This window comes from Anomaloglossus baeobatrachus, chromosome 4 (genome assembly GCF_048569485.1).
Source record: "Anomaloglossus baeobatrachus isolate aAnoBae1 chromosome 4, aAnoBae1.hap1, whole genome shotgun sequence".
Classification (NCBI taxonomy): Eukaryota; Metazoa; Chordata; class Amphibia; order Anura; family Aromobatidae; genus Anomaloglossus; species Anomaloglossus baeobatrachus.
The window spans coordinates 327,468,507-327,494,793 of NC_134356.1; positions in this window are offsets into that span (position 1 = coordinate 327,468,507).

Below are 26,287 nucleotides of genomic sequence, written 5' to 3' on the forward strand. Positions count from 1 at the left end.
CGTGCCCTCTGCAGAAGGCCATGTAGGCCGGGATAGTGTTTTAAAAATTGCTGGACAACCAGGTTCAACACGTGAGCCATACAAGGCACGTGTGTCACATTGCCCTGAAGAAGGGTCGCAGACTGGTTTGCATCATTGTCGCACCCGACCTTCCCTGGCTGCTGGTTGAGTGGAGACAACCATTGATGAAACTCGGTCTCACTCTCCAGAGCTTACCGTCCACAACTCCTCAGCGGTGTGACTCACATTTCCCAGACATTTCTAAGTAAAGAGTCGACCGCATCATGCTGTTGAGCTGTGCTGCCAGCATAGTAAGGAGGTGTGTGGGATTCCTTGGGCGCAGTTACAAGGAAGGGTGGCCTGACCACACAGGGTTTGGGCCGAGCTGGAGGACCCACACGAGGTTGAGGAGGCAGAAGCAGTGGAGGAACTTGTACATACAGAGGAAGGATTGACACACAATTCGTGGGGACGGCAAGACTTGTACAGCAAACCCTTCTCCATCTCTCACCATAGTTACCCAGTGTGCTGTCAGCAACATGTAACTCCCCTGTCCATGCTTACTGGTCCAAGTATCTGTGGGGAAATGCACCCTGTCACACACAGAGTTTCTCAAGGAATCGGTGAGGTTGTGTGCGACCTGCTGTGGAAGCGCGGGCACGCCTTTCTTGGAGAAGGAGTGACGACTGGCCATCGGCTCTTAGGGCACTGCAATGGAAATAAGGTCTCGAAAATCCTCGGTCTCAAAAGGGTGTAAAGGCAGCCTTTCTGTTGCCAACAAGTTGCAGATGATGAAACTCAACCTCTTAGGCATGTCATGCCCTTCGAAAATCATGTAAAACACAGCGAGGGGACTCCAAATACAGTCTCCCTTATTTTCACTAATTGGGCCACACACACCCCACTTGACTGGCATCAGTTGACCCCCCTTTTGAAAAAGAAAAAGATGCTTTGCATGAAGCACTCTCAAAAATACGCGTGCCTTTCGCCTCCCCTGGCTGACCCAGGGGAAAAAAAGTCCTCTGAGAGCCATGACTTGTTCATCTTGGTTCTTTTAGAAACACAGCGAGGGGACTCCAACCACAGTCTCCCTTGTTGCCACTAATTGGGCCACACACACCCCACTTGACTGGCATCAGTTGACCCCCCTTTTGAAAAAGAAAAAGATGCTTTGCATGAAGCACTCTCAAAAATACGCATGCCTTTCACCTCCCCTGGATTACCCAGGGGAAGAAAAGTCCTCTGAGAGCCATGACTTGTTCATCTTGGTTCTTTTACAACCACAGCGAGGGGACTCCAACCACAGTCTCCCTTGTTGCCACTAATTGGGCCACACACACCCCACTTGACTGGCATCAGTTGACCCCCCTTTTGAAAAAGAAAAAGATGCTTTGCATGAAGCACTCTCAAAAATACGCATGCCTTTCACCTCCCCTGGATTACCCAGGGGAAGAAAAGTCCTCTGAGAGCCATGACTTGTTCATCTTGGTTCTTTTACAAACACAGCGAGGGGACTCCAACCACAGTCTCCCTTGTTTCCACTAATTGGGCCACACACACCCCACTTGACTGGCATCAGTTGACCCCCCTTTTCAAAATGAAAAAGATGCTTTGCATGAAGCACTCTCAAAAATACGCGTGCCTTTCGCCTCCCCTGGCTGACCCATGGGAAGAAAAGTCCTCTGAGAGCCATGTCCACATTGTCAGTGGACAGACACGTGTACTTATCTGCCAGCAGACCCCCAGCAGCACTGAAGACAGGTTCCGAGAGAACGCTGGCTGCAGGATACGACAAGATCCCCAAGGCTAACATGGCAAGCTCAGGCAATTTATCCAGATTGGAAGCCTAAAATGAGCAGGGCTCAAGTTGCACAGGAATGGCATCGTAGTTTCCTTGCATATACTCATATATCTGTGTCCTCCTCTTTTTCCTTGTCCAGCTCTTTTGTTTTCGCATGAGTATATGTCCTTGTCACTTTCCCATGTGTTTGTGTTGTGTTGGGAGTTGTTTGTCACCTTTTGGACACCTTTGAGGGTGTTTTCTAGGTGTTTTTAGGTGTTTGTGATTGCCTGCCATTGTTTCCTATGCAGTTCGAGTTCGGTTCGTCGAACGTTCGACGAACCGAACTCGAACGAGACCTCCGTTCAGCGAACCGAACTCGAGCCGAACTGGGACCGGTTCGCTCATCTCTAGTAGCTAGTTACCAGCTGGCTTTTCACTGTAATACTGTCAGTCACTGTTAATAATGATATTATCAAAATTCAGCGTATAGTGGGCGGGGGGGACGGGGTTTAGATCAGTGCTGCTGAATGCTGAAAGAATGACGATCGCCATTTTTTTTTCCTAACCGCGCGTACAGTGGGGCGGGCCAGGCTGTCAGCCAATCACAGACACACACACAGTAAAGTGGATTTTTGCCAGACAAGCAAGGGCATGTTTCATTGGCTGTGCATGTCACATGTCCTTGCCCTATAACACCCAGCCATTTTCCCCATTGCTGCCATTATCTCAGTGCTGCGGGTGTGTGTCAGTCACCGCTCCCGCTGCTGCTGCTGCTGCTGTGAGCGCTATACACTTAAAAAGTGCAGTCTACACATCGGTTTAGGGATTAGGGACTACTTGTAATTTCAGCCCTTTTCAGGGCTAGATTAGAGCAGTTCATACCCATTTTTGCTAGGCAGGTCTGTGCCAGTGCTGTGCAAGGGTTTTTCACAGCGTCTGTCTAAATCAGCTCAGGCAATTCTTTGGGGCATAGTATCAGTGTCTATGATCAGTCAGTGACGTACCTCTGCTGTCAAGAAAGCTACACCACCTCTCCATTTCTGCTATGCAATATTAACTGCAAAAAGTGCAGGCAATTCTTTAGGGAATAGTATCGGTGTCTGTGATAGTCAGTGACGTACCTCTGCTGTCAAGAAAGCTGCACAACCTCTCCATTCTACACCACCTCTCCATTTCTGATACGCAATTTTAACTGCAAAAAGTGCAGGCAATTCTTTGGGGCATAGTATCAGTGTCTGTGAAAGTCAGTGACGTACCTCTACTGTCAAGAAAGCTACGCCACCTCTCCATTCTACACCACCTCTCCATTTCTGCTACGCAATTTTTGACTGCAAAAAGTGCAGGCAATTCTTTGGGGGATAGTATCTGTGTCTGTGATAATCAGTGACATACCTCTGCTGTCAAGAAATCTACACCACCTCTCCATTCTACACCACCTTATATTTCTACTATACAATTTTTAAATGCAAAAAACAGTGTCCAATTTGTTCAAAAACAAAATGAGTGGCAAAAGGCCAGATGCTGGTGGAAAGGAGAACAGGCGTGTTGGAAAGGGAAAAAAAGTTTGTGTCCGTGGGGTAGGTGGTAAAGCAACAGTAACATCTGCTGAAGAAAGACCATCTTCCAGCCAAAGTAAGATGTCTACTACTTTCCGTGGACAATCTGATATGATCCCTTTGTTACGGAAACGACCATTAATATCAAAGGTAGATGAGGCACAAAAATATCAGATGCTTGAAAGGATCTTAAGTGCTCCCTCAAGTGGCCTCTCCTGCACCTCAACTTCAACATCCCAAAGACTCCAGTCCTTTGAGTTGTCACCCAATCGCACTTGCTTTCTACCAGCTCTCAAGTCGCCACCCGTCCTGCAGAGTATGGAGTAACAGAGATGGTTAAGTCTTCAGAGCTGTTCAGTCACACTATAGCCTGGGAATCAGAGGTCTGCTCCAAAGCTGCAGTGAGTCCAGACAAGGAAATGATCTGCACTGATGCCCAGAAGCTTTGTGAGTCAGATTCAGGCCCAGGTGAAGAAGGATCTGAGCATAATGTAGACCCTCATTCAAAAACTGTAACTTCTCTTGATGAAGACAATGAGGAACATGCTGATGACGATGAGACTCAGATACCTGATTCGAATGACGACTTAAATTTTTGGTCAGGGCAGGAAGAGGTTGGCTGTGAGGATGAGGGGAGTGTGAACACTCAGGGTGATGGTGAGGATGTAGATCCCACTTACTGTCAACCCACAGTCAGGCAGTCGATGAGGTCATCAGAGGAGGTGGAGGAGGATGCTACTGACGATGAGGTTAGGTTGCGCCTTCCTGGACAGAGATGGAGTACTGAAAGCACGTCAACAACTGCATCCTCAGCCACAACTCTGCCTCTGAGCAAAAGTCGGGGTGGCTCTGCAGGTCGCATGGGCTCTAAGCCTTGCCTAGCCTGGTCCTTTTTTGACATCGTAAAGGATCTCCCAACTCATGTAATCTGTAAGATTTGTCACCAATCTCTAAGTAGAGGCGAAAAACTCACTAGTTTGGGTACTCCTTCCATGAACTGTCACATGGATATGAAGCAAAAGTCGCAGTGGGAAGCACACTGTGCTACAATGCGGCCTAGCAGAGCGGGCCAACCACCGTCTGTCCCTTCAAGTGCATCCGCGTGCTCTTCATCCTTTGTGACTGTGGGGACAGCAGTCACACATGCTTTTGGATGCAGCCCTTCCACCTCTTTACCAGCAACAGGGAGTGTGATTGGCAGGTCATCAGTTGTTTTGGAAGTGGAAACAGCTGCTGGTGTTGAGCTCTCTCAGACATCGAGAGCACCACCTTTGGATGAAGGCAACATTATGTCTCCGCCTGCCCTTTCCTCACAGACCAGCAGTTTGCCAGGGACACCCTATTCAATGCCGTCTCAGTCCAGCAGCCAGCCCTCGGTCCCTCAGATGTGGACAAGTAAAAGACCATTTCCTCCTAGCCATGACAAAGCTAAGAGGTTGACTTTCACCATCTGCAAGTTGTTGGCTACAGAAATGCTGCCTTTCTACCTGGTGGACACACAGGATTTTCGAGACCTTATGTCCGTCGCAGTGCCCCAGTACCAGATGCCCAGTCACCACTACTTCTCCAAGAAAGGTGTGCTTGCACTACACCAGCATGTCGCACACAACATCACCACTTCCTTAAGAAACTCTGTGTGTGACAGGGTGAATTTCCCCACAGATACTTGGAACAGTAAGCATGGACAGGAGCGTTACATTTCACTGACTGGGCACTGGATAACTATGGTGAGAGATGGAGAAGAGTCTGCTGTACAAGTCTTTCTGTCCCCACGAGTTGTGCATCAATCCTCTGTATGTAGAAGTTCCTCAACTGCTTCTGCCTCTTTCACCTCGTCTGGTTCCTCCACCTCCGCCCAAAGCCTGTCTGGTCAGGCCACCCGCATTGTAACTGCTTACAAGGAATCCTGCATACCTCCTTACTATGCTGGCAGCAGAGCTCAACGGCATCAGGCGGTTTTTAAGTTGAAATGTCTGGGAAATGTGAGTCACACAGCTGACGAGTTGTGGTCAGCTCTGGAGACCGAGTTTCATCAATGGTTGTCTCCACTCAACCTGCAGCCAGGGAAGGCCGTGTCCGACAATGCTGCAAACCTGGGTGCGGCCCTTTGCCGGGGCAATGTGACACACATGCTGTAACGCCTGCCTGGATCAACAGACTCAGATGGGATGTAATGGACAGGCTAGAGGGAAGCCACTCACCAAGCCGGACCCCCAGAACCCTGAAACCCTTTAACCCCTTGTGGAGACACGGGGCTCAGTGGGTGCTCTCGTCCTCTGGCCCAGCAGCCTTTAGAAAGACAGTGTGGCTCAGGGCTCATCCCAACTGAACGCACAACCTCCTTAACCATGGGTGGAACCCTACTCAGACAACACAGGGTGAGGGAATCCCAATATTAAGACTTTATTGGATCCCCAAAATATTAACGGCACATAGCACATAACCAGCAAAACACACAAATGTAACAGGCAACAGAGTCTCACCCTTCTGCTTGCTCACCAGGGATTTAGAATGTACGTGCTTCAGAGCTTCCAGGGCTACTTACTCCAATCCAGCAGCACCCCGCTTTCGGCGGGCACCCACCGAGACTGGAATAACGCCAGATTTAGGAAGCTGGCTGAGGTCTGCAAAGTCTGTACCAGGTGACTGATTTGTCCCAACCTGGGTTTCCTCCTTAAGTAGTCTCTGGTATAATAATATAATCCTGGCAGCCAGAGTCGAAATCCCTAGACTGTGGATATGGTCTCCAATCGGAACCGAAGTCCCTAGATTGAAGCCACAAGGTATCCTGATCCTCTAGCCAGCTCCTAAGAGCTTAGACTGGATCATGCACATCCATCAACAACCGGTGACTTAAAGAAGTCCCTTTTCATTACCATAGCCTTCCTTTCGGATATACTGTGCCCTTATCAGATTGGTTGTACAAGATTGCTTCTCTTATTGGATGAATTTCAAACTATATTCAAATATCCAGAGACAAGGGTGAGACAGATAAATTACATCACATCTAGCAATTCACTTAGTAATACAATGGGAAGTTCGCATAATTGAGTTATCTGGGTGTCTGGCCTTCAGTGGCCAAAACAATTACATGAGTCGACAAAAACTTCAATACTAATTTCCCAAGAGTCTTGTAGAACAATGAGGGATTATCCCCCATCTATATACAAACTGTCTTCATGTTTGGCTGAATGTTAAGAAACTTTAACCCATGAGAGTTCATGTCGTCACACCCCTATACAGGGATTTAGAATTACACAGGGCCCTGGAGATCACTACCTGTGGAAGGCTGCAGTCTGAGAGAGTAGTCGTCAGGCAGGGTCAAACCAGGAATAGCAGAACAGGGACAGAATCGGCAGGCAAGGACATAATCAGAAAACGTAGCAGAGGTCAAATCCGGATCGGGAAGCGAGGTACAAAAACAGCAGGCAGAAGGGTAGTCAGAAAACACGCAGAAGTGAGCACACAGCAATCACAAAACAGAATAGGGCGGATCAGGATCCAGGAAATGAGTACTATCTCTGGCAGAGGTCAGCAGACAGGAGGGGAACTAAAAAGGGTGTGGTGTCTTCCCATTGGCTGTAGCTGAACACTGGCAACTTCAGCTGGAAGACACACGCCACCCACAGTCAGCCAGTGGTACTGCAGATCCCAAGATAACCCAGCCCAGTGGATGAACGGAGCCTGCGCCCCACTCCTCTCCCATCACCAGCACTATCCACGGCAGGAACACGGCGTCGCATGGCGATCGGAGCAGAAGTCGCTGGAGCGGACTCCGGTGGTGACATAACACGGGCCTTGTATGGCTCACGTGTTGAACCTTGTTGTCTAGCAATTTTTAACCCACTATCCTGGCCTACATGGGTTTCTGCAGAGGGCACGGTCACTATGTTCTCACTTCCGCTGTTCACACGCCGCAGCTGAACGACTTGCATCGCTCCAGAAGTCTTTCGGCCTGCCGGTTCACTGCCTGAAATGCGATGTGCCGACACGCTGGAATTCGACTCTCCAGTCCACATGTTGCAGTGACTGTGGCAGCACCGCCGAACGCTGGTGCAATAGGTTATGATGTATAGCCTGGGCCAGCAAGATCCAGAGGTGGGGCAGATCATGATGCTGGAGTCGTCTCAGATTAAGGACCTATGCACCCTTCTGCACAGTTTTGACATGGCGACAAAGATGTTTAGCGCTGACAATGCCATTATCAGCATGACAATTAAAGTCATTTACATGCTGGAGCACACTCTAAACAGTATTTGGAGTCAGGTGAGGAAGGGGAGGAAGGGGAGGAAGTACACGAGGATTCATATGCAAAAGTGATACTAGTATCTACAAGGTCCAGACTGTCAGCATCACCAAGGCGGCAGGCATGGGACGGTGGGGGAGAGGGATTAACAAGAGTGCATAGTAGCAGCCAAACTGTTCAGGAAGGTGCAGGAGCCCAGGAAGAAAAGGAGGATGAACTGGTGATGGGCATAGAAGACTCAGCAGATGAGGGAGACCTTGATCACATTTCTGTTGTGCAAGGTTGGGGCGAGAGGGCAGAGGAAGGAATCATGATTCTCACCTTGCCGCCACCAACACAACAAGGACTTGGTCCTCCTGGATGCGCAAGACACATGAGCGCCTTCTTGCTGCATTACCTACAACATGACCCTCAGATTCTCAAAATTCGAAGTAATACTGACTACTGGGTTGCCACACTCTTAGATCCACGGTACAAGTCAAAATTTGGTGATATAACTCCAGCCATAGAAAGGGACGGACATATGCAGGTGTATCAGCAGAAGCTGTTACACAATCTTAGCTCGGCTTTTTCCAATAAACACCAGTGGTGCACAGAGTGAATCTCACAGTTCTAACTTGCCAACCATGGGACTGTCGAGTCATCAGCACTTAAACCATACCAGGAACACCGTATCTGGTGAACAGCAATTTTATTGAATCGTTTCATGAATTTTTTAGACCATCTTTTGCAAGGCCACAAGACACAAGAAGTTTGACACATAGTCAACGCCTGGAGAGGATGATACAGGAGTATCTCCAGGTGAATATCGATGCCATGACTCTGCAACTGGAGACTTGCTCATTTTGGGCTTCCAATCTAGAAAAATGGCGTGAGCTTGCCACTTATGCCTTGGAGATCTTGTAATGTCCCGCAGCCAGCGTTCTCTCGGAACGTGTACTCAGTGCTTCTGGATGTGTGCTGACAGATAAGCACAAGCATCTGTCCAGTGACAATGTGGACAGACTAACGTTCATCAAGATGAACAAGTCATGGATCTGCAAGGACTTTTCCACCCCTGTGTCATCCTGAGGAGTGTAAAGGCTTGTGTATTTTTGATTGTGCTTCATGCAAATCAACATGTTAAATTTGTAACTGTGCGACAATTGATGCCACTTAAGTGGTGTATGTGGCCCAATTTTTTTGAAAAAATGGAGACTCTTGTTGGAGTCCCCTTCCTGTGTTTTAGATTATCGTTCATCAAGATGAACAAGTCATGGATCCACAAGGACTTTTCTACCCCTGTGTCACCCTGGGGAGAGTAAAGGCTTGTGTATTTTTGATTGTGCTTCAGGCAAATCAACATATTAAATTTGCAACTGTGGGACAATTGATACCACTTAAGTGGTGTCTGTGGCCCAATTTTTTGAAAAAATGGAGACTCTTGTTGGAGTCCCCTTGCTGTGTTTTAGATGATTTTTCATCAAGATGAACAAGTCATGGATCCGTAAGGACTTTTCTACCCTTGTGTCATCCTGGGGAGAGTAAAGGCTTGTGTATTGTTTATTGTGCTTCCTGCAAATCAACATGTTAAGTTTGCAACTGTTGGACAATTGATGCCACTTAAGTGGTATCTGTGGCCCAATTTTTTGAAAAAATGGAGACTCTTGTTGGAGTCCCCTTGCTGTGTTTTAGATGATCGTTCATCAAGATGAACAAGTCATGGATCCGCAAGGACTTTTCTACCCCTGTGTCATCCTGGGGAGAGTAAAGACTTGTGTATTTTTGATTGTGCTTCATGCAAATCAACATGTTAAGTTAGCAACTTTGGGACAATTGATGCCACTTAAGTCGTGTCTGTGGCCCAATTTTTTGAAAAAATGGAGACTCTTGCTGTGTTTTTCATGATTTGTATAAGGGCATGACATGCCTATATCTGTGTCTTCTCCTCCTTTTACTCTTCCAGCTCTTTTCTTTCAGCATGAGTATATGTATTTGTCCCTTTAACATGTATTTGTGGTGCCTTCTGATTTTTTTGTCACCTTTTGGACACCTTAGAAGGTGTTTTCTAGGTGTTTGTATGTATTTGTGTTTGCTTGCCATTGTTTTCAATTGAGTTCGATGGTGTTCGTCGAAAGTTCGTCAACGTTCGACGAACACACCTGCCGTTCGACGAACTGAACCGAACTCGAACACTAGGGGGTGGATCATCTCCATTCTTTAATTCTATTGTGTTCTGTTAATTTCCTAGGTTACCAGCCATATTTGCAGTTTAGTGAGGTGGCTGCAATCCTAGCCAAGGAGCGTGTGTTTGCAAGCTGTTCAGCTTTATTGCCCTTGCGCGCCTTTGGCTACTTTCACACTTCCGTTGGATGGCTTCCGTTGCTATCCGCAGCCATGAGGAATTACGGTAACCATTGCAGGAAACCGTTATATTCCTCATAGACTTCTATTAGCTATGGATAGCAACGGATGGTCTTGCGTTACATCCGCTGCACGATGCAGCGTTATTTTGATGCTGCGTCGGGCGGAGGGAATGCTGCATGTAGCGTGTTTTGAGCAGTGCAATCTGTAGGATTTCACTGTGCATGCTCTCTCTGGCTCCCTGCACACATAACCAGGGTAAAGATCGGGTTACTAAGCAATGCGATTTGCCTAGCTACCCGATATTTACCCTGGCTACGGGTGCAAGGAGCCAGCACTAAGTGGTGGACGCTGGTAACCAAGGTAAATATCAGGTAACCAAGCAAAATGCTTTGCCTAGTTACCCGATATTTACCCTGGCTACGTGTGCAGAGGCCCGACACTTTCCTGCTCAGCTCTGCCCCTTCCCGCACTCCACTCTACATGTACACATGCACACGCACACACACACACACTCACACTCACCTGTCCCCAGCCTTGCATTCCTCGCTGCACTGACGTCCTCAGCGCCATGACCCCGCTCAGCTCCACCCACCCCGCACTCCGCCCTCCACACTCCTCCCCCCTCACACATTCTCGGCGGCCGAACGATCAGCTGATCACCCGGCGATCGGCTGCTGTGAGCGATCAGCTGATCACCCGGCTGCTGTGAGCGATCACCTGATAGTTCACAATAGTCTGCCCATGGTAAAACAAAGAAGAAAAAAAATTAAAAAAAAGATTCTGCTGTTTTGTACGATCCGTTGCATCCGTTGTGCCACTATATGCAACGCATCCGTTGCATCCGTCACACAACGCAATGCAACGGATGCCGTTCAAAGCAAGTCTGAATGTAGCCTTAGATGCTGCATCAGTGAGTGCACAGTTTGGGCCAGTGGTGTACTCATCTTTCTTGCCTGACCTATAAAGTACACAGGTCTGCAAGAGAAACATTATTTCAAAAGTAAGGTGATTTTTTTTAAATTTTTATTGCTGAATTAGGAAAAATATTGCAAACACTGACTACATAGGCTTTTTCATCCTCCATGACAACGTGATCAAAATGGCTACAAGGGGGTGTCATAATTCACCAAACAACTTTGCTACATTTGTGGTTGTTTTGTAGTGAAATAACAATGAAAGAACAATTCTGACATTGTTAGAAAAGTGTATTATGCATATGTTTCGGGTAAAACTATGTGATCAAGACAAGTCATGGGCTGCATATGTGCTCTTTTTGTGTAGAACTATGACAGTGGTCTAAATGGTGTCTATGATCAGTTCCTTGGTCTCAGTAATTAATTTGTGAATCTTTGCACTGATGCAGTGATGTTCCTGGGCTGATGAAAAAATTTAACACTGAGTACAATGTGAGTGAGTAGAGACTCTTTATTAATTAATTAAATAATTAATTAATTAATTAATTAATAAAAAAAGTCTGAAAGCTGTGCTACTGCATAATAGCAGCAAGTGTGTTTCAGTGTCTGTAGGGCATTCTGTGCACTTGAAGGAAAGCTAGAAGAATTGAGACTTTATTCTCAAGAAACTTAAAGGGAACCTGTCAGCAGAAATTTCGCCCAAAACCTAAAAGATTCCCCCTCTGCAGCTCCTGGGCTTCATTCTAGAAAGGTCCCTGTTATTATTGTGCCCCATGTGAGGCCAAAATAAAGACTTTATAAAGTGGTACCTTTTTGTATTCAGATACTGTAAATATGACACGGGGGCAAGCTCTCTGCCGTCCGTTATTCTGCCTCCTGGTCCTGTATGCTGCCCCCATCGCTCCTTTCCATAGCTGATGCACCGCCCACTGCTCCAGACATCCCCGCGCATGCCCAGTGCCAGTCTCACGGGACTGAGCAGTGTGACCGCTGGTGACGTGTGCGCAGGCAAGTGATTATGGTCGGGGCTGTGATTGTTATTAGCAAGTACCCGCCCATAATCTCGTGAGCGCGCAAACCTCACCAGCGGTCACACTGTGCTCAGGGTAGTGCTAGACTGTATGGGCTGCTTCAAGGGATGACGTCCCTTTTGTCACGTGATAGGGGAGTGTTCAAAATACTATCAAGTGACAAAACGGACGTCATCCCTGGAAGCAGCCCATACAGTCTAGCACTACCCTGAGCACAGTGTGACCGCTGGTGAGGTTTGCACGCTCACGAGATTATGGGCGGGTACTTGCTGATAACAATCACAGCCCCGACCATAATCACTTGCCTGCGCACACGTCACCAGCGGTCACACTGCTCAGTCCCGTGAGACTGGCACTGGGCATGCGCGGGGATGGCTGGAGCAGTGGGCGGTGCATCAGCTATGGAAAGGAGCGATAAGGGCGGCATACAGGACCAGGAGGCAGAATAACGGACAGCAGAGAGCCCGCCCCCGTGTCCCATTTACAGTATCTGAATACAAAAAGGTACCACTTTATAAAGTCTTTATTTTGGTCTCACATGGGGCACAATAATAACAGGGACCTTTCTAGAATACAGCCCAGGAGCTGCAGAGGGGGAATCTTTTAGGTTTTGGGCGAAATTTCTGCTGACAGGTTCCCTTTAACTATGAGGATCGAGGATGATCAATATGTGGTGATCTGAAGGTTCTCTATTTGCTCCTTGGACAGGAAGGAGGATACACCAAGTACCCATGTTTTTTGTGTGAATCGGACAGCTGGGATAGGACTTATTACTAGAGTCAAAAAAGTTGGCCAATGAGAACATCTTTGCAACCTGGAATCATGAATATAGATGCAGAAAGTTTAGTGGATTCCACTAAAGTTCTCCTGTCACTACTCTACATGAAGATTGGACTGATGGAGCAGTTTGTGAAAGCTTTACTGAAAGAGGGAAACATTTCTTAGTACCTGTGTACCAAGTTGCACGTACTGCAAAAGCAAAAATGAAAGAAAGCATTTTTCAGGGCCCAGATATTTGGAAACTCATGAAGCACGTGTTTGATACAAAAAGGATAGCTGTTTAGAAAAGAGCTTGGGATTACTCTGAAGTAGAGATGAGCGAACCGGTCGCGGTTCGGCTCGAGGTTGGTTCGCCGAACGGACCTCCCGTTCGAGTTCGGTTCGTCGAACGTTCGACGAACCGAACTCGAACTGCATAGGAAACAATGGCAGGCAATCACAAACACAGAAAAACACCTAGAAAACACCCTCAAAGGTGTCCTAAAGGTGACAAACAACTCAAACACATTGGAAAGTGACAAGGACATATACTCATGCGAAAACAAAACAGCTGGACAAGGAAAAAGAGGAGGACACACAGATATAGGCATGGCACGCCCTTCTAAAATCATGTAAAACACCGCAAGGTGACTCCAAGCGGAGTCTCCCTTTTTTCCAAAAATTGGGCCACACACACACCCATCCCTTCAGTGGCAGCACTTGTGCCCCAGTTGTACACTTCACAGCTACATTTGCATCAAGCACATTCAAAAATACGCCATTCTTATCCGTCCCCAGGATGACACCGGGGTAGGTAGCAAAGTCTTTCCTGATCCCAGCTCTGTTCATCTTGGCTTCTTTTAAAAACACAGCAAGCAAGGGTTACTCCAAGCGGAGTCTCCCTTTTTTCCAAAAATTGGGCCACACAGACACCCACCCCATCAGTGGCAGCACTTGGGCCCTAGTTGCAAACAGGATGTTTTGATTTGCATCAAGCACATTCAAAAATACGCCATTCTTATCCGTCCCCAGGATGACACCGGGGTACGTAGATAAAGTCTTTGCTGATCCATGACTTGTTCATCTTGGCTTCTTTTAAAAACAATGTAAGCAAGGGTTACTCCAAGCGGAGTCTCCCTTTTTTTCCAAAAATTGGGCCACACAGACACCCACCCCATCAGTGGCAGCACTTGGGCCCTAGTTGCAAACAGGATGTTTTGATTTGCATCAAGCACATTCAAAAATACGCCATTCTTATCCGTCCCCAGGATGACACCGGGGTAGGTAGCAAAGTCTTTCCTGATCCCAGCTCTGTTCATCTTGGCTTCTTTTAAAAACACAGCAAGCAAGGGTTACTCCAAGCGGAGTCTCCCTTTTTTCCAAAAATTGGGCCCACACACACCCACCCCTTCAGTGGCAGCAGTTGTGCCCCAGTTGTACACTTCACAGCTAGATTTGCATCAAGCACATTCAAAAATACGCCATTCTTATCCGTCCCCAGGATGACACCGGGGTAGGTAGCAAAGTCTTTCCTGATCCCAGCTCTGTTCATCTTGGCTTCTTTTAAAAACACAGCAAGCAAGGGTTACTCCAAGCGGAGTCTCCCTTTTTTCCAAAAATTGGGCCACACAGACACCCACCCCATCAGTGGCAGCACTTGGGCCCTAGTTGCAAACAGGATGTTTTGATTTGCATCAAGCACATTCAAAAATACGCCATTCTTATCCGTCCCCAGGATGACACCGGGGTACGTAGATAAAGTCTTTGCTGATCCATGACTTGTTCATCTTGGCTTCTTTTAAAAACAATGTAAGCAAGGGTTACTCCAAGCGGAGTCTCCCTTTTTTTCCAAAAATTGGGCCACACAGACACCCACCCCATCAGTGGCAGCACTTGGGCCCTAGTTGCAAACAGGATGTTTTGATTTGCATCAAGCACATTCAAAAATACGCCATTCTTATCCGTCCCCAGGATGACACCGGGGTAGGTAGCAAAGTCTTTCCTGATCCCAGCTCTGTTCATCTTGGCTTCTTTTAAAAACACAGCAAGCAAGGGTTACTCCAAGCGGAGTCTCCCTTTTTTCCAAAAATTGGGCCCACACACACCCACCCCTTCAGTGGCAGCAGTTGTGCCCCAGTTGTACACTTCACAGCTAGATTTGCATCAAGCACATTCAAAAATACGCCATTCTTATCCGTCCCCAGGATGACACCGGGGTAGGTAGCAAAGTCTTTCCTGATCCCAGCTCTGTTCATCTTGGCTTCTTTTAAAAACACAGCAAGCAAGGGTTACTCCAAGCGGAGTCTCCCTTTTTTCCAAAAATTGGGCCACACAGACACCCACCCCATCAGTGGCAGCACTTGGGCCCTAGTTGCAAACAGGATGTTTTGATTTGCATCAAGCACATTCAAAAATACGCCATTCTTATCCGTCCCCAGGATGACACCGGGGTACGTAGATAAAGTCTTTGCTGATCCATGACTTGTTCATCTTGGCTTCTTTTAAAAACAATGTAAGCAAGGGTTACTCCAAGCGGAGTCTCCCTTTTTTTCCAAAAATTGGGCCACACAGACACCCACCCCATCAGTGGCAGCACTTGGGCCCTAGTTGCAAACAGGATGTTTTGATTTGCATCAAGCACATTCAAAAATACGCCATTCTTATCCGTCCCCAGGATGACACCGGGGTAGGTAGCAAAGTCTTTCCTGATCCCAGCTCTGTTCATCTTGGCTTCTTTTAAAAACACAGCAAGCAAGGGTTACTCCAAGCGGAGTCTCCCTTTTTTCCAAAAATTGGGCCCACACACACCCACCCCTTCAGTGGCAGCAGTTGTGCCCCAGTTGTACACTTCACAGCTAGATTTGCATCAAGCACATTCAAAAATACGCCATTCTTATCCGTCCCCAGGATGACACCGGGGTAGGTAGCAAAGTCTTTCCTGATCCCAGCTCTGTTCATCTTGGCTTCTTTTAAAAACACAGCAAGCAAGGGTTACTCCAAGCGGAGTCTCCCTTTTTTCAAAAATTGGGCCACACAGACACCCACCCCATCAGTGGCAGCACTTGGGCCCTAGTTGCAAACAGGATGTTTTGATTTGCATCAAGCACATTCAAAAATACGCCATTCTTATCCGTCCCCAGGATGACACCGGGGTACGTAGATAAAGTCTTTGCTGATCCATGACTTGTTCATCTTGGCTTCTTTTAAAAACAATGTAAGCAAGGGTTACTCCAAGCGGAGTCTCCCTTTTTTTCCAAAAATTGGGCCACACAGACACCCACCCCATCAGTGGCAGCACTTGGGCCCTAGTTGCAAACAGGATGTTTTGATTTGCATCAAGCACATTCAAAAATACGCCATTCTTATCCGTCCCCAGGATGACACCGGGGTAGGTAGCAAAGTCTTTCCTGATCCCAGCTCTGTTCATCTTGGCTTCTTTTAAAAACACAGCAAGCAAGGGTTACTCCAAGCGGAGTATCCCTTTTTTCCAAAAATTGGGCCCACACACACCCACCCCTTCAGTGGCAGCAGTTGTGCCCCAGTTGTACACTTCACAGCTAGATTTGCATCAAGCACATTCAAAAATACGCCATTCTTATCCGTCCCCAGGATGACACCGGGGTAGGTAGCAAAGTCTTTCCTGATCCCAGCTCTGTTCATCTTGGCTTCTTTTAAAAACACAGCAAGCAAGGGTTACTCCAAGCGGAGTCTCCCTTTTTTCCAAAAATTGGGCCACACAGACACCCACCCCATCAGTGGCAGCACTTGGGCCCTAGTTGCAAACAGGATGTTTTGATTTGCATCAAGCACATTCAAAAATACGCCATTCTTATCCGTCCCCAGGATGACACCGGGGTAGGTAGCAAAGTCTTTCCTGATCCCAGCTCTGTTCATCTTGGCTTCTTTTAAAAACACAGCAAGCAAGGGTTACTCCAAGCGGAGTCTCCCTTTTTTCCAAAAATTGGGCCCACACACACCCACCCCTTCAGTGGCAGCAGTTGTGCCCCAGTTGTACACTTCACAGCTAGATTTGCATCAAGCACATTCAAAAATACGTCATTCTTATCCGTCCCCAGGATGACACCGGGGTAGGTAGCAAAGTCTTTCCTGATCCCAGCTCTGTTCATCTTGGCTTCTTTTAAAAACACAGCAAGCAAGGGTTACTCCAAGCGGAGTCTCCCTTTTTTCCAAAAATTGGGCCACACAGACACCCACCCCATCAGTGGCAGCACTTGGGCCCTAGTTGCAAACAGGATGTTTTGATTTGCATCAAGCACATTCAAAAATACGCCATTCTTATCCGTCCCCAGGATGACACCGGGGTACGTAGATAAAGTCTTTGCTGATCCATGACTTGTTCATCTTGGCTTCTTTTAAAAACAATGTAAGCAAGGGTTACTCCAAGCGGAGTCTCCCTTTTTTTCCAAAAATTGGGCCACACAGACACCCACCCCATCAGTGGCAGCACTTGGGCCCTAGTTGCAAACAGGATGTTTTGATTTGCATCAAGCACATTCAAAAATACGCCATTCTTATCCGTCCCCAGGATGACACCGGGGTAGGTAGCAAAGTCTTTCCTGATCCCAGCTCTGTTCATCTTGGCTTCTTTTAAAAACACAGCAAGCAAGGGTTACTCCAAGCGGAGTCTCCCTTTTTTCCAAAAATTGGGCCCACACACACCCACCCCTTCAGTGGCAGCAGTTGTGCCCCAGTTGTACACTTCACAGCTAGATTTGCATCAAGCACATTCAAAAATACGCCATTCTTATCCGTCCCCAGGATGACACCGGGGTAGGTAGCAAAGTCTTTCCTGATCCCAGCTCTGTTCATCTTGGCTTCTTTTAAAAACACAGCAAGCAAGGGTTACTCCAAGCGGAGTCTCCCTTTTTTCCAAAAATTGGGCCACACAGACACCCACCCCATCAGTGGCAGCACTTGGGCCCTAGTTGCAAACAGGATGTTTTGATTTGCATCAAGCACATTCAAAAATACGCCATTCTTATCCGTCCCCAGGATGACACCGGGGTACGTAGATAAAGTCTTTGCTGATCCATGACTTGTTCATCTTGGCTTCTTTTAAAAACAATGTAAGGAAGGGTTACTCCAAGCGGAGTCTCCCTTTTTTTCCAAAAATTGGGCCACACAGACACCCACCCCATCAGTGGCAGCACTTGGGCCCTAGTTGCAAACAGGATGTTTTGATTTGCATCAAGCACATTCAAAAATACGCCATTCTTATCCGTCCCCAGGATGACACCGGGGTAGGTAGCAAAGTCTTTCCTGATCCCAGCTCTGTTCATCTTGGCTTCTTTTAAAAACACAGCAAGCAAGGGTTACTCCAAGCGGAGTCTCCCTTTTTTCCAAAAATTGGGCCCACACACACCCACCCCTTCAGTGGCAGCAGTTGTGCCCCAGTTGTACACTTCACAGCTAGATTTGCATCAAGCACATTCAAAAATACGCCATTCTTATCCGTCCCCAGGATGACACCGGGGTAGGTAGCAAAGTCTTTCCTGATCCCAGCTCTGTTCATCTTGGCTTCTTTTAAAAACACAGCAAGCAAGGGTTACTCCAAGCGGAGTCTCCCTTTTTTCCAAAAATTGGGCCACACAGACACCCACCCCATCAGTGGCAGCACTTGGGCCCTAGTTGCAAACAGGATGTTTTGATTTGCATCAAGCACATTCAAAAATACGACATTCTTATCCGTCCCCAGGATGACACCGGGGTAGGTAGCAAAGTCTTTCCTGATCCCAGCTCTGTTCATCTTGGCTTCTTTTAAAAACACAGCAAGCAAGGGTTACTCCAAGCGGAGTCTCCCTTTTTTCCAAAAATTGGGCCCACACACACCCACCCCTTCAGTGGCAGCAGTTGTGCCCCAGTTGTACACTTCACAGCTAGATTTGCATCAAGCACATTCAAAAATACGCCATTCTTATCCGTCCCCAGGATGACACCGGGGTAGGTAGCAAAGTCTTTCCTGATCCCAGCTCTGTTCATCTTGGCTTCTTTTAAAAACACAGCAAGCAAGGGTTACTCCAAGCGGAGTCTCCCTTTTTTCCAAAAATTGGGCCACACAGACACCCACCCCATCAGTGGCAGCACTTGGGCCCTAGTTGCAAACAGGATGTTTTGATTTGCATCAAGCACATTCAAAAATACGCCATTCTTATCCGTCCCCAGGATGACACCGGGGTACGTAGATAAAGTCTTTGCTGATCCATGACTTGTTCATCTTGGCTTCATTTAAAAACAATGTAAGCAAGGGTTACTCCAAGCGGAGTCTCCCTTTTTTTCCAAAAATTGGGCCACACAGACACCCACCCCATCAGTGGCAGCACTTGGGCCCTAGTTGCAAACAGGATGTTTTGATTTGCATCAAGCACATTCAAAAATACGCCATTCTTATCCGTCCCCAGGATGACACCGGGGTAGGTAGCAAAGTCTTTCCTGATCCCAGCTCTGTTCATCTTGGCTTCTTTTAAAAACACAGCAAGCAAGGGTTACTCCAAGCGGAGTCTCCCTTTTTTCCAAAAATTGGGCCCACACACACCCACCCCTTCAGTGGCAGCAGTTGTGCCCCAGTTGTACACTTCACAGCTAGATTTGCATCAAGCACATTCAAAAATACGCCATTCTTATCCGTCCCCAGGATGACACCGGGGTAGGTAGCAAAGTCTTTCCTGATCCCAGCTCTGTTCATCTTGGCTTCTTTTAAAAACACAGCAAGCAAGGGTTACTCCAAGCGGAGTCTCCCTTTTTTCCAAAAATTGGGCCACACAGACACCCACCCCATCAGTGGCAGCACTTGGGCCCTAGTTGCAAACAGGATGTTTTGATTTGCATCAAGCACATTCAAAAATACGACATTCTTATCCGTCCCCAGGATGACACCGGGGTAGGTAGCAAAGTCTTTCCTGATCCCAGCTCTGTTCATCTTGGCTTCTTTTAAAAACACAGCAAGCAAGGGTTACTCCAAGCGGAGTCTCCCTTTTTTCCAAAAATTGGGCCCACACACACCCACCCCTTCAGTGGCAGCAGTTGTGCCCCAGTTGTACACTTCACAGCTAGATTTGCATCAAGCACATTCAAAAATACGCCATTCTTATCCGTCCCCAGGATGACACCGGGGTAGGTAGCAAAGTCTTTCCTGATCCCAGCTCTGTTCATCTTGGCTTCTTTTAAAAACACAGCAAGCAAGGGTTACTCCAAGCGGAGTCTCCCTTTTTTCCAAAAATTGGGCCACACAGACACCCACCCCATCAGTGGCAGCACTTGGGCCCTAGTTGCAAACAGGATGTTTTGATTTGCATCAAGCACATTCAAAAATACGCCATTCTTATCCGTCCCCAGGATGACACCGGGGTAGGTAGCAAAGTCTTTCCTGATCCCAGCTCTGTTCATCTTGGCTTCTTTTAAAAACACAGCAAGCAAGGGTTACTCCAAGCGGAGTCTCCCTTTTTTCCAAAAATTGGGCCCACACACACCCACCCCTTCAGTGGCAGCAGTTGTGCCCCAGTTGTACACTTCACAGCTAGATTTGCATCAAGCACATTCAAAAATACGCCATTCTTATCCGTCCCCAGGATGACACCGGGGTAGGTAGCAAAGTCTTTCCTGATCCCAGCTCTGTTCATCTTGGCTTCTTTTAAAAACACAGCAAGCAAGGGTTACTCCAAGCGGAGTCTCCCTTTTTTTCCAAAAATTGGGCCACACAGACACCCACCCCATCAGTGGCAGCACTTGGGCCCTAGTTGCAAACAGGATGTTTTGATTTGCATCAAGCACATTCAAAAATACGCCATTCTTATCCGTCCCCAGGATGACACCGGGGTAGGTAGCAAAGTCTTTCCTGATCCCAGCTCTGTTCATCTTGGCTTCTTTTAAAAACACAGCAAGCAAGGGTTACTCCAAGCGGAGTCTCCCTTTTTTCCAAAAATTGGGCCCACACACACCCACCCCTTCAGTGGCAGCAGTTGTGCCCCAGTTGTACACTTCACAGCTAGATTTGCATCAAGCACATTCAAAAATACGCCATTCTTATCCGTCCCCAGGATGACACCGGGGTAGGTAGCAAAGTCTTTCCTGATCCCAGCTCTGTTCATCTTGGCTTCTTTTAAAAACACAGCAAGCAAGGGTTACTCCAAGCGGAGTCTCCCTTTTTTCCAAAAATTGGGCCACACAGACACCCACCCCATCAGTGGCAGCACTTGGGCCCTAGTTGCAAACAGGATGTTTTGATTTGCATCAAGCACATTCAAAAATACGCCATTCTTATCCGTCCCCAGGATGACACCGGGGTAGGTAGCAAAGTCTTTCCTGATCCCAGCTCTGTTCATCTTGGCTTCTTTTAAAAACACAGCAAGCAAGGGTTACTCCAAGCGGAGTCTCCCTTTTTTCCAAAAATTGGGCCCACACACACCCACCCCTTCAGTGGCAGCAGTTGTGCCCCAGTTGTACACTTCACAGCTAGATTTGCATCAAGCACATTCAAAAATACGCCATTCTTATCCGTCCCCAGGATGACACCGGGGTAGGTAGCAAAGTCTTTCCTGATCCCAGCTCTGTTCATCTTGGCTTCTTTTAAAAACACAGCAAGCAAGGGTTACTCCAAGCGGAGTCTCCCTTTTTTCCAAAAATTGGGCCACACAGACACCCACCCCATCAGTGGCAGCACTTGGGCCCTAGTTGCAAACAGGATGTTTTGATTTGCATCAAGCACATTCAAAAATACGCCATTCTTATCCGTCCCCAGGATGACACCGGGGTAGGTAGCAAAGTCTTTCCTGATCCCAGCTCTGTTCATCTTGGCTTCTTTTAAAAACACAGCAAGCAAGGGTTACTCCAAGCGGAGTCTCCCTTTTTTCCAAAAATTGGGCCCACACACACCCACCCCTTCAGTGGCAGCAGTTGTGCCCCAGTTGTACACTTCACAGCTAGATTTGCATCAAGCACATTCAAAAATACGCCATTCTTATCCGTCCCCAGGATGACACCGGGGTAGGTAGCAAAGTCTTTCCTGATCCCAGCTCTGTTCATCTTGGCTTCTTTTAAAAACACAGCAAGCAAGGGTTACTCCAAGCGGAGTCTCCCTTTTTTCCAAAAATTGGGCCACACAGACACCCACCCCATCAGTGGCAGCACTTGGGCCCTAGTTGCAAACAGGATGTTTTGATTTGCATCAAGCACATTCAAAAATACGCCATTCTTATCCGTCCCCAGGATGACACCGGGGTACGTAGATAAAGTCTTTGCTGATCCATGACTTGTTCATCTTGGCTTCTTTTAAAAACAATGTAAGCAAGGGTTACTCCAAGCGGAGTCTCCCTTTTTTCCAAAAATTGGGCCACACAGACACCCACCCCATCAGTGGCAGCACTTGGGCCCTAGTTGCAAACAGGATGTTTTGATTTGCATCAAGCACATTCAAAAATACGCCATTCTTATCCGTCCCCAGGATGACACCGGGGTACGTAGATAAAGTCTTTGCTGATCCATGACTTGTTCATCTTGGCTTCTTTTAAAAACAATGTAAGCAAGGGTTACTCCAAGCGGAGTCTCCCTTTTTTTCCAAAAATTGGGCCACACAGACACCCACCCCATCAGTGGCAGCACTTGGGCCCTAGTTGTAAACAGGATGTTTTGATTTGCATCAAGCACATTCAAAAATACGCCATTCTTATCCGTCCCCAGGATGACACCGGGGTAGGTAGCAAAGTCTTTCCTGATCCCAGCTCTGTTCATCTTGGCTTCTTTTAAAAACACAGCAAGCAAGGGTTACTCCAAGCGGAGTCTCCCTTTTTTCCAAAAATTGGGCCCACACACACCCACCCCTTCAGTGGCAGCAGTTGTGCCCCAGTTGTACACTTCACAGCTAGATTTGCATCAAGCACATTCAAAAATACGCCATTCTTATCCGTCCCCAGGATGACACCGGGGTAGGTAGCAAAGTCTTTCCTGATCCCAGCTCTGTTCATCTTGGCTTCTTTTAAAAACACAGCAAGCAAGGGTTACTCCAAGCGGAGTCTCCCTTTTTTCCAAAAATTGGGCCACACAGACACCCACCCCATCAGTGGCAGCACTTGGGCCCTAGTTGCAAACAGGATGTTTTGATTTGCATCAAGCACATTCAAAAATACGCCATTCTTATCCGTCCCCAGGATGACACCGGGGTAGGTAGCAAAGTCTTTCCTGATCCCAGCTCTGTTCATCTTGGCTTCTTTTAAAAACACAGCAAGCAAGGGTTACTCCAAGCGGAGTCTCCCTTTTTTCCAAAAATTGGGCCCACACACACCCACCCCTTCAGTGGCAGCAGTTGTGCCCCAGTTGTACACTTCACAGCTAGATTTGCATCAAGCACATTCAAAAATACGCCATTCTTATCCGTCCCCAGGATGACACCGGGGTAGGTAGCAAAGTCTTTCCTGATCCCAGCTCTGTTCATCTTGGCTTCTTTTAAAAACACAGCAAGCAAGGGTTACTCCAAGCGGAGTCTCCCTTTTTTCCAAAAATTGGGCCACACAGACACCCACCCCATCAGTGGCAGCACTTGGGCCCTAGTTGCAAACAGGATGTTTTGATTTGCATCAAGCACATTCAAAAATACGCCATTCTTATCCGTCCCCAGGATGACACCGGGGTACGTAGATAAAGTCTTTGCTGATCCATGACTTGTTCATCTTGGCTTCTTTTAAAAACAATGTAAGCAAGGGTTACTCCAAGCGGAGTCTCCCTTTTTTTCCAAAAATTGGGCCACACAGACACCCACCCCATCAGTGGCAGCACTTGGGCCCTAGTTGCAAACAGGATGTTTTGATTTGCATCAAGCACATTCAAAAATACGCCATTCTTATCCGTCCCCAGGATGACACCGGGGTAGGTAGCAAAGTCTTTCCTGATCCCAGCTCTGTTCATCTTGGCTTCTTTTAAAAACACAGCAAGCAAGGGTTACTCCAAGCGGAGTCTCCCTTTTTTCCAAAAATTGGGCCCACACACACCCACCCCTTCAGTGGCAGCAGTTGTGCCCCAGTTGTACACTTCACAGCTAGATTTGCATCAAGCACATTCAAAAATACGCCATTCTTATCCGTCCCCAGGATGACACCGGGGTAGGTAGCAAAGTCTTTCCTGATCCCAGCTCTGTTCATCTTGGCTTCTTTTAAAAACACAGCAAGCAAGGGTTACTCCAAGCGGAGTCTCCCTTTTTTCCAAAAATTGGGCCACACAGACACCCACCCCATCAGTGGCAGCACTTGGGCCCTAGTTGCAAACAGGATGTTTTGATTTGCATCAAGCACATTCAAAAATACGCCATTCTTATCCGTCCCCAGGATGACACCGGGGTAGGTAGCAAAGTCTTTCCTGATCCCAGCTCTGTTCATCTTGGCTTCTTTTAAAAACACAGCAAGCAAGGGTTACTCCAAGCGGAGTCTCCCTTTTTTCCAAAAATTGGGCCCACACACACCCACCCCTTCAGTGGCAGCAGTTGTGCCCCAGTTGTACACTTCACAGCTAGATTTGCATCAAGCACATTCAAAAATACGCCATTCTTATCCGTCCCCAGGATGACACCGGGGTAGGAAGCAAAGTCTTTCCTGATCCCAGCTCTGTTCATCTTGGCTTCTTTTAAAAACACAGCAAGCAAGGGTTACTCCAAGCGGAGTCTCCCTTTTTTCCAAAAATTGGGCCACACAGACACCCACCCCATCAGTGGCAGCACTTGGGCCCTAGTTGCAAACAGGATGTTTTGATTTGCATCAAGCACATTCAAAAATACGCCATTCTTATCCGTCCCCAGGATGACACCGGGGTAGGTAGCAAAGTCTTTCCTGATCCCAGCTCTGTTCATCTTGGCTTCTTTTAAAAACACAGCAAGCAAGGGTTACTCCAAGCGGAGTCTCCCTTTTTTCCAAAAATTGGGCCCACACACACCCACCCCTTCAGTGGCAGCAGTTGTGCCCCAGTTGTACACTTCACAGCTAGATTTGCATCAAGCACATTCAAAAATACGCCATTCTTATCCGTCCCCAGGATGACACCGGGGTAGGTAGCAAAGTCTTTCCTGATCCCAGCTCTGTTCATCTTGGCTTCTTTTAAAAACACAGCAAGCAAGGGTTACTCCAAGCGGAGTCTCCCTTTTTTCCAAAAATTGGGCCACACAGACACCCACCCCATCAGTGGCAGCACTTGGGCCCTAGTTGCAAACAGGATGTTTTGATTTGCATCAAGCACATTCAAAAATACGCCATTCTTATCCGTCCCCAGGATGACACCGGGGTACGTAGATAAAGTCTTTGCTGATCCATGACTTGTTCATCTTGGCTTCTTTTAAAAACAATGTAAGCAAGGGTTACTCCAAGCGGAGTCTCCCTTTTTTCCAAAAATTGGGCCACACAGACACCCACCCCATCAGTGGCAGCACTTGGGCCCTAGTTGCAAACAGGATGTTTTGATTTGCATCAAGCACATTCAAAAATACGCCATTCTTATCCGTCCCCAGGATGACACCGGGGTAGGTAGCAAAGTCTTTCCTGATCCCAGCTCTGTTCATCTTGGCTTCTTTTAAAAACACAGCAAGCAAGGGTTACTCCAAGCGGAGTCTCCCTTTTTTCCAAAAATTGGGCCCACACACACCCACCCCTTCAGTGGCAGCAGTTGTGCCCCAGTTGTACACTTCACAGCTAGATTTGCATCAAGCACATTCAAAAATACGCCATTCTTATCCGTCCCCAGGATGACACCGGGGTAGGTAGCAAAGTCTTTCCTGATCCCAGCTCTGTTCATCTTGGCTTCTTTTAAAAACACAGCAAGCAAGGGTTACTCCAAGCGGAGTCTCCCTTTTTTCCAAAAATTGGGCCACACAGACACCCACCCCATCAGTGGCAGCACTTGGGCCCTAGTTGCAAACAGGATGTTTTGATTTGCATCAAGCACATTCAAAAATACGCCATTCTTATCCGTCCCCAGGATGACACCGGGGTAGGTAGCAAAGTCTTTCCTGATCCCAGCTCTGTTCATCTTGGCTTCTTTTAAAAACACAGCAAGCAAGGGTTACTCCAAGCGGAGTCTCCCTTTTTTCCAAAAATTGGGCCCACACACACCCACCCCTTCAGTGGCAGCAGTTGTGCCCCAGTTGTACACTTCACAGCTAGATTTGCATCAAGCACATTCAAAAATACGCCATTCTTATCCGTCCCCAGGATGACACCGGGGTAGGTAGCAAAGTCTTTCCTGATCCCAGCTCTGTTCATCTTGGCTTCTTTTAAAAACACAGCAAGCAAGGGTTACTCCAAGCGGAGTCTCCCTTTTTTCCAAAAATTGGGCCACACAGACACCCACCCCATCAGTGGCAGCACTTGGGCCCTAGTTGCAAACAGGATGTTTTGATTTGCATCAAGCACATTCAAAAATACGCCATTCTTATCCGTCCCCAGGATGACACCGGGGTACGTAGATAAAGTCTTTGCTGATCCATGACTTGTTCATCTTGGCTTCTTTTAAAAACAATGTAAGCAAGGGTTACTCCAAGCGGAGTCTCCCTTTTTTTCCAAAAATTGGGCCACACAGACACCCACCCCATCAGTGGCAGCACTTGGGCCCTAGTTGCAAACAGGATGTTTTGATTTGCATCAAGCACATTCAAAAATACGCCA